The following is a 17812-nucleotide window of genomic DNA, read 5'->3' as shown; positions in this document are numbered from 1 at the left end:
TAGATGAGAACACTTGATGCTAACTGTAGATGAGAACACTTGATGCTAACTGTAGATGAGAACACTTGATGCTAACTGTAGATGAGAACACTTGATGCTAACTGTAGAACACTTGATGCTAACTGTAACTAACTGTAGATGAAACACTTGATGCTAACTGTAGATGAGAACTGTAGATGAGAACTGTGATGCACTTGAACTGTAGACGAGAACACTTGATGCTAACTGTAGACGATGCTAACACTTGATGCTAACTGTAGACGAGAACACTTGATGCTAACTGTAGACGAGAACACTTGATGCTAACTGTAGATGAGAACACTTGATGCTAACTGTAGACGAGAACTGTAGATGCTAACTGTAGATGAGAACACTTGATGCTAACTGTAGATGAGAACACTTGATGCTAACTGTAGACGAGAACACTTGATGCTAACTGTAGACGAGAACACTTGATGCTAACTGTAGACGAGAACACTTGATGCTAACTGTAGACGAGAACACTTGATGCTAACTGTAGACGAGAACACTTGATGCTAACTGTAGACGAGAACACTTGATGCTAACTGTAGATGAGAACACTTGATGCTAACTGTAGATGAGAACTGTAGATGCTAACTGTAGATGAGAACACTGTGATGCTAACTGTAGATGAGAACTGTAGATGAGAACTGTAGATGAAAACACTTGATGCTAACTGTAGACGAGAACACTTGATGCTAACTGTAGACGAGAACACTTGATGCTAACTGTAGATGAGAACACTTGATGCTAACTGTAGACGAGAACACTTGATGCTAACTGTAGACGAGAACACTTGATGCTAACTGTAGACGAGAACACTTGATGCTAACTGTAGATGAGAACACTTGATGCTAACTGTAGACGAGAACACTTGATGCTAACTGTAGATGAGAACACTTGATGCTAACTGTAGAGAACGATGAACACTTGATGCTAACTGTAGATGAGAACACTTGATGCTAACTGTAGATGAGAACACTTGATGATGCTAACTGTAGATGAGAACACTTGATGCTAACTGTAGATGAGAACACTTGATGCTAACTGTAGATGAGAACACTTGATGCTAACTGTAGACGAGAACACTTGATGCTAACTGTAGATGAGAACACTTGATGCTAACTGTAGACGAGAACACTTGATGCTAACTGTAGACGAGAACACTTGATGCTAACTGTAGACGAGAACATGCTTGATGCTAACTGTAGAAGAACACTTGATGCTAACTGTAGACGAGAACACTTGATGCTAACTGATGCTAACTGTAGATGAGAACACTTGATGCTAACTGTAGATGAGAAACACTTGATGCTAACTGTAGATGAGAACTGTAGATGCTAACTGTAGATGAGAACTGTAGATGAGAACTGTAGATGAAAACACTTGATGCTAACTGTAGACGAGAACACTTGATGCTAACTGTAGACGAGAACACTTGATGCTAACTGTAGACGAGAACACTTGATGCTAACTGTAGATGAGAACACTTGATGCTAACTGTAGACGAGAACACTTGATGCTAACTGTAGACTTGATGCTAACTGTAGATGAGAACACTTGATGCTAACTGTAGATGAGAACACTTGATGCTAACTGTAGATGAGAACACTTGATGCTAACTGTAGACATGAGAACACTTGATGCTAACTGTAGATGAGAACACTTGATGCTAACTGTAGACGAGAACACTTGATGCTAACTGTAGACGAGAACACTTGATGCTAACTGTAGATGAGAACACTTGATGCTAACTGTAGATGAGAACACTTGATGCTAACTGTAGACGAGAACACTTGATGCTAACTGTAGATGAGAACACTTGATGCTAACTGTAGATGAACTGAAACTGTAGATGCTAACTGTAGATGAGAACACTTGATGCTAACTGTAGATGAGAACACTTGATGCTAACTGTAGATGAGAACACTTGATGCTAACTGTAGATGCTAACTGTAGAACACTTGATGCTAACTGTAGATGAGAACACTTGATGCTAACTGTAGACGAGAACACTTGATGCTAACTGTAGACGAGAACACTTGATGCTAACTGTAGATGAGAACACTTGATGCTAACTGTAGATGAGAACACTTGATGCTAACTGTAGATGAGAACACTTGATGCTAACTGTAGATGAGAACACTTGATGCTAACTGTAGATGAGAACACTGATGCTAACTGTAGATGAGAACTGTAGATGCTAACTGTAGATGAGAACTGTAGATGCTAACTGTAGATGAAAACACTTGATGCTAACTGTAGACGAGAACACTTGATGCTAACTGTAGACGAGAACACTTGATGCTAACTGTAGATGAGAACACTTGATGCTAACTGTAGATGAGAACACTTGATGCTAACTGTAGACGAGAACACTTGATGCTAACTGTAGACTGAGAACACTTGATGCTAACTGTAGAACTTGATGCTAACTGTAGAGAACACTTGATGCTAACTGTAGACGAGAACACTTGATGCTAACTGTAGATGAGAACACTTGATGCTAACTGTAGACGAGAACACTTGATGCTAACTGTAGACGAGAACACTTGATGCTAACTGTAGACGAGAACACTTGATGCTAACTGTAGATGAGAACACTTGATGCTAACTGTAGACGAGAACACTTGATGCTAACTGTAGACGAGAACACTTGATGCTAACTGTAGATGAGAACACTTGATGCTAACTGTAGACGAGAACACTTGATGCTAACTGTAGACGAGAACACTTGATGCTAACTGTAGACGAGAACACTTGATGCTAACTGTAGATGAGAACACTTGATGCTAACTGTAGACGAGAACACTTGATGCTAACTGTAGAACTGAGAACACTTGATGCTAACTGTAGACGAGAACACTTGATGCTAACTGTAGATGAGAACTATGCTAACTGTAGATGAGAACACTTGATGCTAACTGTAGATGCTAACTGAGAAGAACACTTGATGCTAACTGTAGACGAGAACACTTGATGCTAACTGTAGATGAGAACACTTGATGCTAACTGTAGATGAGAACACTTGATGCTAACTGTAGATGAGAACACTTGATGCTAACTGTAGATGAGAACACTTGATGCTAACTGTAGATGAGAACACTTGATGCTAACTGTAGATGAGAACACTTGATGCTAACTGTAGATGAGAACACTTGATGCTAACTGTAGACGAGAACACTTGATGCTAACTGTAGACGAGAACACTTGATGCTAACTGTAGACGAATGCTAACTGTAGACGAGAACACTTGATGCTAACTGTAGAAGAACACTTGATGCTAACTGTAGATGAGAACACTTGATGCTAACTGTAGATGAGAACACTTGATGCTAACTGTAGAACTGAGAACACTTGATGCTAACTGTAGATGAGAACACTTGATGCTAACTGTAGACGAGAACACTTGATGCTAACTGTAGACTTGATGCTAACTGTAGACGAGAACACTTGATGCTAACTGTAGACGAGAACACTTGATGCTAACTGTAGATGAGAACACTTGATGCTAACTGTAGATGAGAACACTTGATGCTAACTGTAGATGAGAACACTTGATGCTAACTGTAGATGAGAACTGTAGATGCTAACTGTAGATGAAAACACTTGATGCTAACTGTAGATGAGAACACTTGATGCTAACTGTAGACGAGAACACTTGATGCTAACTGTGATGAACACTTGATGCTAACTGTAGATGAGAACACTTGATGCTAACTGTAGATGAGAACACTTGATGCTAACTGTAGATGCTAACTGTAGAGAACACTTGATGCTAACTGTAGATGAGAACACTTGATGCTAACTGTAGATGAGAACACTTGATGCTAACTGTAGATGATGCTAACTGTAGAGAAACACTTGATGCTAACTGTAGATGAGAACACTTGATGCTAACTGTAGACGAGAACACTTGATGCTAACTGTAGATGAGAACACTTGATGCTAACTGTAGATGAGAACACTTGATGCTAACTGTAGACGAGAACACTTGATGCTAACTGTAGATGAGAACACTTGATGCTAACTGTAGACGAGAACACTTGATGCTAACTGTAGATGTATGAACTGTAGATGACACTAACTGTAGATGAGAACTGATGCTAACTGTAGATGAGAACACTTGATGCTAACTGTAGATGAGAACACTTGATGCTAACTGTAGATGAGAACACTTGATGCTAACTGTAGATGAGAACAACTGTAGATGCTAACTGTAGATGAGAACACTTGATGCTAACTGTAGATGAGAACACTTGATGCTAACTGTAGATGAGAACACTTGATGCTAACTGTAGATGAGAACACTTGATGCTAACTGTAGATGAGAACACTTGATGCTAACTGTAGATGAGAACACTTGATGCTAACTGTAGATGCTAACTGAACACTTAGATGCTAACTGTAGATGAGAACACTTGATGCTAACTGTAGACGAGAACACTTGATGCTAACTGTAGACGAGAACACTTGATGCTAACTGTAGATGAGAACACTTGATGCTAACTGTAGACAGAACTTGATGCTAACTGTAGATGAGAACACTTGATGCTAACTGTAGATGAGAACACTTGATGCTAACTGTAGATGAGAACACTTGATGCTAACTGTAGATGAGAACTGTAGATGAGAACTGTAGACGAGAACACTTGATGCTAACTGTAGATGAGAACACTTGATGCTAACTGTAGATGAGAACACTTGATGCTAACTGTAGATGAGAACACTTGATGCTAACTGTAGATGCTAACTGTAGATGCTAACTGTAGATGCTAACTGTAGATGAGAACTGTAGATGAGAACTGTCGATGAAAACACTTGATGCTAACTGTAGACGAGAACACTTGATGCTAACTGTAGACGAGAACACTTGATGCTAACTGTAGACGAGAACACTTGATGCTAACTGTAGACGAGAACACTTGATGCTAACTGTAGACGAGAACACTTGATGCTAACTGTAGACGAGAACACTTGATGCTAACTGTAGACGAATGCTAACTGTAGATGAGAACACTTGATGCTAACTGTAGATTGATGCTAACTGTAGATGAGAACACTTGATGCTAACTGTAGAAGAACACTTGATGCTAACTGTAGATGAGAACACTTGATGCTAACTGTAGACGAGAACACTTGATGCTAACTGTAGATGAGAACACTTGATGCTAACTGTAGACGAGAACACTTGATGCTAACTGTAGATGAGAACACTTGATGCTAACTGTAGATGAGAACACTTGATGCTAACTGTAGACGAGAACACTTGATGCTAACTGTAGACGAGAACACTTGATGCTAACTGTAGACTAACTGTAGACGAGAACACTTGATGCTAACTGATGCTAACTGTAGACGAGAACACTTGATGCTAACTGTAGAGAACAGAACTGTAGACTTGATGCTAACTGTAGACGAGAACACTTGATGCTAACTGTAGACGAGAACACTTGATGCTAACTGTAGATGAGAACACTTGATGCTAACTGTAGACGAGAACACTTGATGCTAACTGTAGACGAGAACACTTGATGCTAACTGTAGACGAGAACACTTGATGCTAACTGTAGACGAGAACACTTGATGCTAACTGTAGACGAGAACACTTGATGCTAACTGTAGACGAGAACACTTGATGCTAACTGTAGACGAGAACACTTGATGCTAACTGTAGACGAGAACACTTGATGCTAACTGTAGATGAGAACACTTGATGCTAACTGTAGATGAGAACACTTGATGCTAACTGTAGATGAGAACTAACTTGATGCTAACTGTAGATGAGAACTGTAGATGAGAACACTTGATGCTAACTGTAGATGAGAACACTTGATGCTAACTGTAGATGCTAACTGTAGATGAGAACACTTGATGCTAACTGTAGATGAGAACACTTGATGCTAACTGTAGACGAGAACACTTGATGCTAACTGTAGATGAGAACACTTGATGCTAACTGTAGATGAGAACACTTGATGCTAACTGTAGATGAGAACACTTGATGCTAACTGTAGATGAGAACACTTGATGCTAACTGTAGATGAGAACACTTGATGCTAACTGTAGATGAGAACACTTGATGCTAACTGTAGATGAGAACACTTGATGCTAACTGTAGATGAGAACACTGTGATGCTAACTGTAGATGAGAACACTTGATGCTAACTGTAGATGAGAACACTTGATGCTAACTGTAGATGAGAACACTTGATGCTAACTGTAGACGAGAACACACTTGATGCTAACTGTAGACGAGAACACTTGATGCTAACTGTAGACGAGAACACTTGATGCTAACTGTAGACGAGAACACTTGATGCTAACTGTAGATGAGAACATGCTAACTGTAGATGAGAACACTTGATGCTAACTGTAGATGAGAACACTTGATGCTAACTGTAGATGAGAACACTTGATGCTAACTGTAGATGAGAACTATGCTAACTGTAGATGAGAACTGTAGATGATGCTAACTGTAGATGAAAACACTTGATGCTAACTGTAGACACTTGAGAACACTTGATGCTAACTGTAGACGAGAACACTTGATGCTAACACTTGATGCTAACTGTAGACGAGAACACTTGATGCTAACTGTAGAAGAACACTTGATGCTAACTGTAGACGAGAACACTTGATGCTAACTGTAGACGAGAACACTTGATGCTAACTGTAGATGAGAACACTTGATGCTAACTGTAGACGAGAACACTTGATGCTAACTGTAGACGAGAACACTTGATGCTAACTGTAGACGAGAACACTTGATGCTAACTGTAGATGAGAACACTTGATGCTAACTGTAGACGAGAACACTTGATGCTAACTGTAGACGAGAACACTTGATGCTAACTGTAGATGAGAACACTTGATGCTAACTGTAGATGAGAACACTTGATGCTAACTGTAGACGAGAACACTTGATGCTAACTGTAGATGAGAACAACTGTAGATGAGAACACTGATGCTAACTGTAGATGAGAACACTGTGATGCTAACTGTAGATGAGAACACTTGATGCTAACTGTAGATGAGAACAACTTGATGCTAACTGTAGACGAGAACACTTGATGCTAACTGTAGACGAGAACACTTGATGCTAACTGTAGACACTTGAGAACACTTGATGCTAACTGTAGACGAGAACACTTGATGCTAACTGTAGATGAGAACACTTGATGCTAACTGTAGATGAGAACACTTGATGCTAACTGTAGATGAGAACACTTGATGCTAACTGTAGATGAGAACACTTGATGCTAACTGTAGATGAGAACACTGATGAACTGTAGATGAGAACACTTGATGCTAACTGTAGACGAGAACACTTGATGCTAACTGTAGATGAGAACACTTGATGCTAACTGTAGATGAGAACACTGTAGATGCTAACTGTAGATGAAAACACTTGATGCTAACTGTAGACGAGAACACTTGATGCTAACTGTAGACGAGAACACTTGATGCTAACTGTAGACACACTTGATGCTAACTGTAGAGAACACTTGATGCTAACTGTAGACGAGAACACTTGATGCTAACTGTAGACGAGAACACTTGATGCTAACTGTAGACGAGAACACTTGATGCTAACTGTAGACGAGAACACTTGATGCTAACTGTAGACGAGAACACTTGATGCTAACTGTAGACGAGAACACTTGATGCTAACTGTAGACGAGAACACTTGATGCTAACTGTAGACGAGAACACTTGATGCTAACTGTAGACGAGAACACTTGATGCTAACTGTAGATGAGAACACTTGATGCTAACTGTAGATGAGAACACTTGATGCTAACTGTAGATGAGAACACTTGATGCTAACTGTAGATGAGAACTGTAGATGCTAACTGTAGATGAGAACACTTGATGCTAACTGTAGATGAAAACACTTGATGCTAACTGTAGACGAGAACACTTGATGCTAACTGTAGACAGAACACTTGATGCTAACTGTAGATGAGAACACTTGATGCTAACTGTAGACGAGAACACTTGATGCTAACTGTAGACGAGAACACTTGATGCTAACTGTAGACGAGAACACTTGATGCTAACTGTAGACGAGAACACTTGATGCTAACTGTAGATGAGAACACTTGATGCTAACTGTAGATGAGAACACTTGATGCTAACTGTAGATGAGAACACTTGATGCTAACTGTAGACGAGAACACTTGATGCTAACTGTAGACGAGAACACTTGATGCTAACTGTAGATGAGAACACTTGATGCTAACTGTAGATGAGAACACTTGATGCTAACTGTAGATGAGAACACTTGATGCTAACTGTAGATGAGAACACTTGATGCTAACTGTAGACGAGAACACTTGATGCTAACTGTAGATGAGAACACTTGATGCTAACTGTAGACGAGAACACTTGATGCTAACTGTAGACGAGAACTGATGCTAACTGATGAGAACACTTGATGCTAACTGTAGATGAGAACACTTGATGCTAACTGTAGATGAGAACTGTGATGCTAACTGTAGATGAGAACTGTAGATGAGAAACTGTAGATGAAAACACTTGTGCTAACTGTAGAACACTTGATGCTAACTGTACTTGATGCTAACTGTAGACTAACTGAGAACACTTGATGCTAACTGTAGACGAGAACACTTGATGCTAACTGTAGACGAGAACACTTGATGCTAACTGTAGACGAGAACACTTGATGCTAACTGTAGACGAGAACACTTGATGCTAACTGTAGACGAGAACACTTGATGCTAACTGTAGACGAGAACACTTGATGCTAACTGTAGACGAGAACACTTGATGCTAACTGTAGACGAGAACACTTGATGCTAACTGTAGATGAGAACACTTGATGCTAACTGTAGATGAAACACTTGATGCTAACTGTAGACGATGAGACACTTGATGCTAACTGTAGATGAGAACACTTGATGCTAACTGTAGATGAGAACACTTGATGCTAACTGTAGATGAGAACACTTGATGCTAACTGTAGACGAGAACACTTGATGCTAACTGTAGACGAGAACACTTGATGCTAACTGTAGATGAGAACACTTGATGCTAACTGTAGATGAGAACACTTGATGCTAACTGTAGATGAGAACGAGAACACTTGATGCTAACTGTAGATGAGAACACTTGATGCTAACTGTAGACGTACTTGATGCTAACTGTAGACGAGAACACTTGATGCTAACTGTAGACGAGAACACTTGATGCTAACTGTAGATGAGAACACTTGATGCTAACTGTAGATGAGAACACTTGATGCTAACTGTAGAACACTTGAGAACACTTGATGCTAACTGTAGATGAGAACACTTGATGCTAACTGTAGATGAGAACTTGATGCTAACTGTAGATGAGAACACTGAGATGCTAACTGTAGATGAGAACTGTAGATGAGAACTGTAGATGAAAACACTTGATGCTAACTGTAGACGAGCTAACACTTGATGCTAACTGTAGACGAGAACACTTGATGCTAACTGTAGACGAGAACACTTGATGCTAACTGTAGATGAGAACACTTGATGCTAACTGTAGACGAGAACACTTGATGCTAACTGTAGACGAGAACTGTAGATGCTAACTGTAGACGAGAACACTTGATGCTAACTGTAGACGAGAACACTTGATGCTAACTGTAGACGAGAACACTTGATGCTAACTGTAGACGAGAACACTTGATGCTAACTGTAGACGAGAACACTTGATGCTAACTGTAGACGAGAACACTTGATGCTAACTGTAGACGAGAACACTTGATGCTAACTGTAGACGAGAACACTTGATGCTAACTGTAGATGAGAACACTTGATGCTAACTGTAGATGAGAACACTTGATGCTAACTGTAGATGAGAACTGTAGATGCTAACTGTAGATGAGAACTGTAGATGAGAACTGTAGATGAAAACACTTGATGCTAACTGTAGACGAGAACACTTGATGCTAACTGTAGACGAGAACACTTGATGCTAACTGTAGACGAGAACACTTGATGCTAACTGTAGACGAGAACACTTGATGCTAACTGTAGATGAGAACACTTGATGCTAACTGTAGATGAGAACACTTGATGCTAACTGTAGATGAGAACACTTGATGCTAACTGTACTTGATGCTAACTGTAGACGAGAACACTTGATGCTAACTGTAGAACGAGAACACTTGATGCTAACTGTAGACGAGAACACTTGATGCTAACTGTAGATGAGAACACTAACTGTGATGCTAACTGTAGACGAGAACACTTGATGCTAACTGTAGACTGAGAACACTTGATGCTAACTGTAGACGAGAACACTTGATGCTAACTGTAGACGAGAACACTTGATGCTAACTGTAGACGAGAACACTTGATGCTAACTGTAGACGAGAACACTTGATGCTAACTGTAGACGAGAACACTTGATGCTAACTGTAGATGAGAACACTTGATGCTAACTGTAGACGAGAACACTTGACTAACTGTGATGATGCTAACTGTAGACGAGAACACTTGATGCTAACTGTAGATGAAACACTTGATGCTAACTGTAGACGAGAACACTTGATGCTAACTGTAGACGAGAACACTTGATGCTAACTGTAGATGAGAACACTTGATGCTAACTGTAGATGCTAACTTGATGCTAACTGTAGATGAGAACACTGTGATGCTAACTGCTAACTGTAGACACTTGATGCAACTGTAGATGCTAACTGTAGATGAGAACACTTGATGCTAACTGTAGACGAGAACACTTGATGCTAACTGTAGATGAGAACACTTGATGCTAACTGTAGATGATGCTAACTGTAGACGAGAACACTTGATGCTAACTGTAGACGAGAACACTTGATGCTAACTGTAGACGAGAACACTTGATGCTAACTGTAGACGAGAACACTTGATGCTAACTGTAGATGAGAACACTGTAGATGATGCTAACTGTAGATGAGAACACTTGATGCTAACTGTAGATGAGAACTGTAGATGCTAACTGTAGATGAGAACTGTAGATGAAAACACTTGATGCTAACTGTAGACGAGAACACTTGATGCTAACTGTAGACGAGAACACTTGATGCTAACTCACTTGATGCTAACTGTAGACGAGAACACTTGATGCTAACTGTAGACGAGAACACTTGATGCTAACTGTAGATGAGAACACTTGATGCTAACTGTAGATGAGAACACTTGATGCTAACTGTAGATGAGAACACTTGATGCTAACTGTAGATGAGAACACTTGATGCTAACTGTAGATGAGAACACTTGATGCTAACTGTAGATGAGAACTGTAGATGCTAACTGTAGATGAGAACTGTAGATGAGAACTGTAGATGAAAACACTTGATGCTAACTGTAGACGAGAACACTTGATGCTAACTGTAGACGAGAACACTTGATGCTAACTGTAGACGAGAACACTTGATGCTAACTGTAGACGAGAACACTTGATGCTAACTGTAGACGAGAACACTTGATGCTAACTGTAGATGAGAACACTTGATGCTAACTGTAGACGAGAACACTTGATGCTAACTGTAGATGAGAACACTTGATGCTAACTGTAGATGAGAACACTTGATGCTAACTGTAGACGAGAACACTTGATGCTAACTGTAGACGAGAACACTTGATGCTAACTGTAGACGAGAACACTTGATGCTAACTGTAGACGAGAACACTTGATGCTAACTGTAGACGAGAACACTTGATGCTAACTGTAGATGAGAACACTTGATGCTAACTGTAGATGAGAACTGTGATGCTAACTGTAGATGAGAACTGTAGATGAAAATGCTAACTGTAGACGAGAACACTTGATGCTAACTGTAGACGAGAACACTGCTGATGCTAACTGTAGATGCTAACTGTAGAAGAACACTTGATGCTAACTGTAGACGAGAACACTTGATGCTAACTGTAGACAAGAACACTTGATGCTAACTGTAGACGAGAACACTTGATGCTAACTGTAGATGAGAACACTTGATGCTAACTGTAGACGAGAACACTTGATGCTAACTGTAGACGAGAACACTTGATGCTAACTGTAGATGAGAACACTTGATGCTAACTGTAGACGAGAACACTTGATGCTAACTGTAGACGAGAACACTTGATGCTAACTGTAGACGAGAACACTTGATGCTAACTGTAGACGAGAACACTTGATGCTAACTGTAGACGAGAACACTTGATGCTAACTGTAGATGAGAACACTTGATGCTAACTGTAGATGAGAACTGTAGATGCTAACTGTAGATGAGAACTGTAGATGAGAACTGTAGATGAAAACACTTGATGCTAACTGTAGACGAGAACACTTGATGCTAACTGTAGACGAGAACACTTGATGCTAACTGTAGACGAGAACACTTGATGCTTACTGTAGACGAGAACACTTGATGCTAACTGTAGACGAGAACACTTGATGCTTACTGTAGATGAGAACACTTGATGCTTACTGTAGATGAGAACACTTGATGCTAACTGTAGACGAGAACACTTGATGCTAACTGTAGACGAGAACACTTGATGCTAACTGTAGATGAGAACACTTGATGCTAACTGTAGATGAGAACACTTGATGCTTTTACTATAGATGGCGATGCACGATACGTCCAGTATAGAATATTACGAAGAGTTTTCCTCCCACTAGACAGAGGAAGGCTATACAGCTGAGGGATGTCTACTCTTTTCCTGTTAACACACACACACACAGATAAACAGATACAGGTTACAGAGAAAGGTTCATAAGTCATGTGATAACTCATTTACATAAAGGGAGAACAGGAAAATAGGTTCCCGTTCCTCTCCTTCTCTCACTCATATCCATACTCTGCTTACTTCCCCTCCTCCCGTTCCTCTCCTTCTCTCACTCATATCCATACTCTGCTTACTTCCCCTCCTCCCGTTTCTCGTTCAAAAGGTCAAAAAACATCAAAACCCCATAAATTCCAACAATTCCGTCAAACAGCCTGATGGTAAACTTCCTCCAGCCCTATTTGACCTTTATATGACCTCTAAACATCTCTCTGACCTTCCCGTCTCAGCTGCAACAGCACAGCTGTGCATGTGAGAGTGAGAGAGGGGAAGACAGTGCTCTGTCCAAAAGTCTAGAGACAATCTTGTTTTCATGTTGATGGCTGGTGTACATATTCTGTTACCACCCAACACTGTCACAGGAAGGGAGGAAGAGGTGATATTAAACCTATAGGTGCACTCTGGGTAATACAATTCATGTGGTAAGGCTCTTTTGATCTCAGACCTACAATAACAAGAAGATGTTGACTGGAGCATCATTTTGTTATCCTGGATATCCTCATATCGACCTTGTCATACATACACTCATCACATTAGGTGAAAATAGGTGACCCACTCCTGCAGGTTCATGCTGTACAACATCCGTAGGGGACAACCCTACCTCACGCAGGAAGTGGCACAGGTTCTAATCCAGGCACTTGTCCTCTCCCGTCTGGTCTACTGCAACTCACTGTTGGCTGGGCTCCCTGCTTGTGCCATCAAACCCCTGCAACGTATCCAGAACCTAACAGCATGCCTGGTTTTCAACCTTCCCAAGTTCTCTCATGTCACCCCACTCCTCCACACACTCCACTGGTTTACAGTTTAAGCTCCTGTCCACTACAATACCATGGTGCTTACCAACAGAACAGGAAGAGGAACTGTCCCTCTCTACCTTCAGGCTATGCTCAAACCCTACACCCTAACCTGAGCACTCTGTTCTGCCACCTCAGGTCTCTTGGCCCCTCAGCTCCCGCTCAGCCCAGACCAAGCTTTTCCTGTACTGACACCCCAATGGTGGAACTAGCTTCCCACTGAGGCAAGGACAGGAGAATCCCTGCCCATCTTCCAAAAATATCTGAAACCCTACCTCTTCAAAAATTATTTTAAATAATCCTCCTCCTTACCTCGACCCCCCTTCTAGCTCTGACTCTACTGACAGCTAAGTTATTGTTAATGAGGATTGTCCTTGAGATAGCGAGGTTGTCCCACCTAGCCATCGCAAGATGAATGCACAAACTTTAAGTCATTCTATATAAGAGTGTCTGCTCATGTAAATGTAAAATGTGATGTGAAACTTCTCTGCATAAAGACAAAATGATACTGGCCTTTATTGCTCCAATATTCTAACATAAGGTTTCAGTTGAAGGTCAGAGCAGGCAGATAACCAGCTAGACTGAAACACTGTCACAGTGAAAGTGCTATGGGAGAAATATGTGCAGACCATTTTGTTTCTATAACCTTGCTGTTCCCACACCCCCTCACAACAACACCCTCACCTCCTGGTCACCCTCTGGGATCTCTGTGTCACAAAGGCTCATGAGTAAAGAAATAAAGGGGGGAGGGAGTCGAACTGCATCACAGAGCGCCGCAAGGGCTCTTAGAAAACAAACACATACACACACGTACACTCTGTCTCTCTCTCTGTCTCTCTCTCTCTCTGTGTCTCTCTGTGTCTCTCTGTGTCTCTCTGTGTCTCTCTCTCTCTCTCTCTCTCTCTCTCTCTCTCTCTGTGTCTCTCTGTGTCTCTCTGTGTCTCTCTCTCTCTCTCTCTCTCTCTCTCTGTCTCTCTCTCTCTGTGTGTCTCTGTCTCTGTCTCTGTCTCTGTCTGTCTCTGTCTCTCTCTCTCTCTCTGTCTCTCTCTCTCGCTCTCTGTCTCTCTCTCTTTCTCTCTCTCTGTCTCTCTCTCGCTGTCTCTCTGTCTCTGTCTCTCTTTGTCTCTCCCTTTCTCTCTCTCTGTCTCTCTCTCACTTTCTCTCGCTGTCTCTCTTTGTCTCTCTCCCTTTCTCTCTCTCTCTGTCGCTCTCTCACTTTCTCTCGCTCTCTCTCTTTCACTGATGGTGAGAGAGGGCTCGGAGATGAGAGGGGGGGAATGCTTTCTCTGTGGGAATCTGACTGGATAGTGAGTCTCAAAGAATATTCACATGACGGCAAACCATAACACACATGGAAACCTCATCTGCCATACGGCATGTCAAACCTGTCATATAACCTATATTATCCATCCAGACATCTGGGTGTCATATAACCTATATTATCCATCCAGACATCTGGGTGTCATATAACCTATATTATCCATCCAGACATCTGGGTGTCATATAACCTATATTATCCATCCAGACATCTGGGTGTCATATAACCTATATTATCCATCCAGACATCTGGGTGTCATATAACCTATATTATCCATCCAGACATCTGGGTGTCATATAACCTATATTATCCATCCAGACATCTGGGTGTCATATAACCTATATTATCCATCCAGACATCTGGGTGTCATATAACCTATATTATCCATCCAGACATCTGGGTGTCATATAACCTATATTATCCATCCAGACATCTGGGTGTCATATAACCTATATTATCCATCCAGACATCTGGGTGTCATATAACCTATATTATCCATCCAGACATCTGGGTGTCATATAACCTATATTATCCATCCAGACATATGGGTGTCATATAACCTATATTATCCATCCAGACATCTGGGTGTCATATAACCTATATTATCCATCCAGACATCTGGGTGTCACATAACCTATATTATCCATCCAGACATCTGGGTGTCATATAACCTATATTATCCATCCAGACATCTGGGTGTCATATAACCTATATTATCCATCCAGACATCTGGGTGTCATATAACCTATATTATCCATCCAGACATCTGGGTGTCATATAACCTATATTATCCATCCAGACATCTGGGTGTCATATAACCTATATTATCCATCCAGACATCTGGGTGTCATATAACCTATATTATCCATCCAGACATCTGGGTGTCATATAACCTATATTATCCATCCAGACATCTGGGTGTCATATAACCTATATTATCCATCCAGACATCTGGGTGTCATATAACCTATATTATCCATCCAGACATCTGGGTGTCATATAACCTATATTATCCATCCAGACATCTGGGTGTCATATAACCTATATTATCCATCCAGACATCTGGGTGTCATATAACCTATATTATCCATCCAGACATCTGGGTGTCATATAACCTATATTATCCATCCAGACATCTGGGTATCATATAACCTATATTATCCATCCAGACATCTGGGTATCATATAACCTATATTATCCATCCAGACATCTGGGTGTCATATAACCTATATTATCCATCCAGACATCTGGGTGTCATATAACCTATATTATCCATCCAGACATCTGGGTATCATATAACCTATATTATCCATCCAGACATCTGGGTGTCATATAACCTATATTATCCATCCAGACATCTGGGTGTCATATAACCTATATTATCCATCCAGACATCTGGGTATCATATAACCTATATTATCCATCCAGACATCTGGGTGTCATATAACCTATATTATCCATCCAGACATCTGGGTATCATATAACCTATATTATCCATCCAGACATCTGGGTGTCATATAACCTATATTATCCATCCAGACATCTGGGTGTCATATAACCTATATTATCCATCCAGACATCTGGGTGTCATATAACCTATATTATCCATCCAGACATCTGGGTATCATATAACCTATATTATCCATCCAGACATCTGGGTGTCATATAACCTATATTATCCATCCAGACATCTGGGTATCATATAACCTATATTATCCATCCAGACATCTGGGTGTCATATAACCTATATTATCCATCCAGACATCTGGGTGTCATATAACCTGCATCATCGGTTCCGACTTAGAATATGTGGACAACTACAAATTCCTAGGTTTCTGGCGAGACTGTAAACTCTCCTTCCAGTCATATTAAGTATCTACAATCCAAATTTAATCTAAAATCGGCTTCCTATTTCACATTTGTTAATTTGTTAATAATTATGTATTGCCTTACCTCCTTACTCCATTTGCACACACTGTATATAGATTTCTCTATTGTGTTATTGACTGTACGTTTGTTTTTCCAAGTGTAACTCTGTGTTGTTTGTGTCGCACTACTTTGCTCTATCTTGACCAGGTCGCACTTGTAAATGAGAACTTGTTCTCAACTGGCCTACCTGGTTAAGCTTGTATAGGGGTATTGGGGTAGCAAGGAGGGAGGAGAGACAGGGATGGAAGGGAGGGAGGAGAGACAGGGATGGAAAGATAGATGAGATGGGAGAGAGAATGAGACAACATAATAGAGAGGGGGAGAGAGAGAGGGAGGGAGAGATGTGGGGACAGAGAGAGAATAAAATTGAAATGAATTGAGAGAGAGCGGGAGAGAGAGTGGGAGGGAGAGAGGGGGATAGAGAGGGGGAAAGAAGGGGGCGAGTGAGAGGGGGACACAGAGAGAGAGGGAGGGAGAGAGGGAGATAGAAAGGGGGCAGAGAGGAGTGGAGAAGGGGAGCGAGAGAGAATGGGGGAGAGGGGGGTGAGAGAGCGGGGAGAGAATGGGGGAGAAGAGGGGGAGAGGAGGGGGGGAGAGGAGGGGTGGAGAGATGGGGGAGAGGAGGGGTGGAGAAAGGGGGAGAGGAGGGGTGGAGAGAGGGGGAGAGGAGGGGTGGAGAGAGGGGGAGAGAAGGGGTGGAGAGATGGGGGAGAGGAGGGGTGGAGAGATGGGGGAGAGGAGGGTGGAGACATTCCCTATCTCTCCTTCAGTGGAGAACAAAGTGGAGAATTCTGGGAAACAGCTCCACGGTAAGGAATGTAAGAAGGAAACATCTGTCCACAAAAGAGAGAATTACAATCTGTCATTCCTTAATCTCAGCGTTCTACAGTCATCAGCTCATATAGACACAGCCTCCCCTAGCAACTAAGCGA

Source organism: Oncorhynchus keta, chromosome 18 (assembly GCF_023373465.1).
Source record: "Oncorhynchus keta strain PuntledgeMale-10-30-2019 chromosome 18, Oket_V2, whole genome shotgun sequence".
Lineage (NCBI taxonomy): Eukaryota > Metazoa > Chordata > Actinopteri > Salmoniformes > Salmonidae > Oncorhynchus > Oncorhynchus keta.
The sequence above is the reverse complement of the archived record's forward strand: the minus strand, read 5'-3'. Positions refer to the sequence as shown.